Genomic DNA, 4,256 nt, shown 5'->3' with positions numbered 1-4,256 from the left:
TCCAAAATGTGAAATCTGGACAGCCCACTGTCTTATATTGTCGCTTAGTTTCGGAGGGGTAATTGAGGGAAACAGGATTTGTGTCCTAATGAAAGTTATAGACATGTGTATCAAGGTCGAAATTTTGAATTACTCCTACAGCAATTTTGTACGAAAATATATGACCAAAACACCAACAGCAGTCCGTGTAAGATTTCCAAAACCAAAATCTGGGCAGTACCTCCTCTACACTTCATCACCCTTTTTCGAGCTGATAAAAGTAAAAATGGATTTTGGAGTCTACATTAAAGTTATAGAACCATGAAATACCTTTCCAAAACATATTGAATAACCCAAAACAAAGCTATACACAAGATGTTATACCAATATTACTAACCACAGTCCCTTCCAAAAATGGGTTTGTTAACTAGCGTTTTCTCTTTAAGTTTCTCTTAGTTTTCCAAGTGTAGAACTGAAAATATAGTTCCGTAAGCATCGTAATATACATATATACACCTCCACGTATTTTAAGGAACACCGTATATAATTAATTCATGGAAGAAAGTTGGAAAACTTACTCTTAAGCTCCCAACGCCAAGGCTGCCTCTTTCTCACGTTTTTCTCCCAAGGGCTGCTGCTATTTTTGGATAATGAACAACTTAAGAGTCATATACACATATATATATGAGGTGACACGTGTCAGCCCCTAAGGGTGATACATGTCAGGCCCTTATTGGGCCACCTCAACATGCGGCCAATAGGGTGATGCCACGTGGCAGTGGGGTCCACCTCCCACAAGCAGGTGGGTCACCTACTTGACCCCAAGAAGGTGGGTCACCTTCCTGCTTAGGTGCTGCCACATGTCACCCTCCCATTGGCTGCCCCGCAAAAAAATTTTCTCTTCCTTATGGGTTCGTAATCTCGTTCGTAATCTCATCTCACTTTAAGAGACTATGAAACCCTTGCTATGTAAGCTTGGTATGTAATCAAGTAACTCACGTATGTAAGATTTCTACATTAGTAGCTTACGTAGATAAGTCGAGTTCTACGACTCGTTACTTGGCCTCCTATTCCTTTCGGATTCTTATGATTCCCTTTCCAACCTTCTCTACCACGGGGTATCACAACCTCCCTTCGTTGGAGTCATTTGATAGTGTCGTAGCATATCCGATTCATATGGTAATGTCCAAGGAACTCATGAGACATTCCAAGTTTAAAAGGGTGATGTGTAACATCCTTCCCCCTTTTTAGAACATTCGTCCCCGAATGTTAAACAAAACTTCCCTTAGAACTTATACAGACTATCGGGGGATTCGTATCTATTTTCTTACACACATATTTCCATCGAAGTACTTAGTATACGAGTTTCAGGAGTTGGGGTTACCTGTTGACCTGGTGTTTTATGTCCTCTTTTTAATTTCTTAGGTCATCCCCTTTTCTGGTTTTGATTTTTCCATAGTACCTTGACGGAAGGCACGTCCTCAGTTCGTAACCTTCCAATTTTCCAATCGAAGATGGCAATAAGTTTCTCCTCGCAGGATAACTCTTCTATCTCATGGACTTCATTTATAAGACACACTATGGGTGGATCGCTAGTACATTCGCGAAATATCTATATCTGATAGACTGGGCGTGTGGTCTCCAAATTAGGTGGTAAGCTCAACTTACCAGCCGCGTTGCCCACCTTACGCGCAACTTGAGACAGTCTAACATATTTTGGGTTAAGTCCCCTTTTCTGGGTGACCCGTTATGGATATCCAATCATCAATTTGAACTCTGAATGTCGATGTCGATTATCTGTATATCATTTCTGTCGACTCTGGGTTGTTATTCAATAGTTTGTTTAATACTGTTTGGCCTACCAGCTTAGTCTTTTCCCCATCAGGGGGGGACTTATGTGCTCTTCCTTACAACATCTTGTAGGGGGTCATCTGATTACTGGAACGGTGGCCCTTCTCATAGGCAAACCCAATAATTGGTGGACAATAGTCCTAGCTACACTTAAAGCCAACCTCATAAGCTCGCAATATACTTTCTAGCAGTTGCTACTATGATTAGTCTGTTCGGAAGCCCGAGGTAAATGTGGTATGAAGGCCTGTTTGTGCCCCCGACCTCTTCTTGGACTGAGGTCCAAATGCTAATCATATTTGAAGTCCCTCTATCTGAAATATTAGCTGGGGAACTTCACGGAATCTTACTACTTCCTTGTTATATAACTTCACCTAGTTCCAGTTGCATAGGTTGTCTTGCTTGAAAGTAAATGGGCTGATTCGTTAGCCTTCCTGCAATAACCCACATAGCACCCTACTCTTGAAGTGTATAGAATAGGTGCGTGATGACATTGATAATTCGGGAATCCTTAGTTTCGTATAGTTTTTCTCAACTTTCTTCAGAACTTTAACTAGCACTTTATTCTTTTGGGTCTTTCTTCTCCCTTATCCTATATTCGATGTCGGGGAAGATCTTTGGTCCACTCGTGGCCATGTCTCACTTCACCCATAGTATCAGATCCATCTCGATAGTTTGACTTAACCCATCTCTGCATCTCTCAATAGTTAATCACAACTTGGGCTCTCTTGCCTAGGACAATAGCTGTGGAGACTCCGTATGGTCCTACCACTCTTTTACCTTACAACTTTATACCTTATCGGCGGAATAGGTAACCTGTGATCGAAGGAGAAGGGACTAATATCATTAATTCACAGGTAACATTCCCTCTAGAGCCATCTGTCAATGGAGTGTGAAGTGAGTCTTGTAGCCCAGGTCATACTGTGGAATTTTCGACCTTGGGTATTACTTCCTGTCATCCGTAAGTTACATCAGCTGATATCCTTACCATTTGGGTTTTGCTTTTTCTCACCCTCAGAGTTGGTTGCCCAGGTGGTGTCGAAATTCTCTTGCCCACTGGCCCATATAGTCATTCTGTGGTTTTCCACTCGTTAACTAGTTCTATATTGAAGAACTGTGGCATTCAAGTGTGTCGTCAATTAGCAATTAGCTAATCCTTCTTGTTTTTCTTAAAACCTTGTTATAATTTTCCTTAACGTATCTTATAATACTCTGGGTACATAACCTCATATCGTTTCCCCATCGCTAGCTTAGATTCTTCCATCTCGCGTGATCATACCAGCACTAACGCATTAAGTTCCATCAGAATTTTGAAGTTAAGCATGCTGGGGCAAGAGTAATATTGGGATGGGTGACCTCCCTGGGAAGTCTTCGTGTCGCGTTCCATAGTAATCCTTGCCATAATGTGTGGGGCACTCAACTCAGCTCCAGATTTACCTTAGCGTTGTCTCGCGAGTCTTTATATTTTGCCCCATCCTCTCTTCTATTATCTTGCATTCAGTATCGGCGTAGACCTTTAGCTCCACGATCCTTTATTCACTTTGTGTTCTCCTCATTTTCTACCACAGGAGGCTTTCTATTCCTTTTTCTTTGGTTATTTGTCTATCGCAACATCATTTGCGACTAATTCTATAACCAACGTTTCGGCTTTTGGTCTAGCATGCTGTCATTATACTTCGTAGTGTCTCTTGAATTATTCAATATCCCTTCATTGGTACATTCTTCTATTTTTATACGCCGCCGCCTTCTAGTGTTATGCTGTTCAGGGTCTCGTCACAACCTTCTTAACGCTGCTTTATGTAGCGTTCTGTCTTCCATTCAATTATTGGCGGCCTCTGGACCTTTTTAACTTGGTTCGGCAAGATATATTTTTGAAGTTTAGACACCCATCTCAAATATAATCCCATATCAATTGCCTTCACCTTACTTTTGCCATTTTCTCATTAACTTCCCCCCTTTAGAGGGTACTCGTATTTTCCTCTATTTGTACTTGTAATTGTTCCAATTTCAATTAGGCAGTACTAGTATTCTGATGATGACTATTTACGATTTTCCTGAAGTAGTAGCTTTATTCCAACCTATATCATTTGCTTCTTGGGGCGAATAGAAGTTGCGCCCTTTATTCCTTAAGTTTGCCATCCTCGTCCCTTGAGGGTTCTACTATTTTTGGGCGACGTAGTGTACACGCGTCATTTTTTTGATCTTAAGCTCCATGCTCTTGCTGCGTTCCCAACGCAGGCTTTTAACTTAATCAACACATACTAAGTGCGCCTTACTAGTGGTCCCACTTTATCCCTGCCTACTCGTATCACACTATTCAACTTATACTTACATATCCCCCATTTTGTTAGTATTTGTATTCAGTTCCTGACATCTCTATGAGGTGCTTCTATTCGAAGCTGTTTTCCTAATAAGTCGGTGGAAAACTA

General features: G+C 41.2%; 1 pseudogene; it reads left to right on the top strand.

Annotated features, from left to right (window-relative positions):
• Window positions 1-3,092: 3,092 nt before the first annotated feature.
• LOC129888049 (5S ribosomal RNA) lies at window positions 3,093-3,212 on the top strand (annotated as a pseudogene).
• The last annotated feature ends 1,044 nt before the right edge of the window (window positions 3,213-4,256 follow it).

This window comes from Solanum dulcamara, chromosome 4 (genome assembly GCF_947179165.1).
Source record: "Solanum dulcamara chromosome 4, daSolDulc1.2, whole genome shotgun sequence".
NCBI lineage: Eukaryota > Viridiplantae > Streptophyta > Magnoliopsida > Solanales > Solanaceae > Solanum > Solanum dulcamara.
The sequence above is the reverse complement of the archived record's forward strand: the minus strand, read 5'-3'. Positions and strand labels throughout refer to the sequence as shown.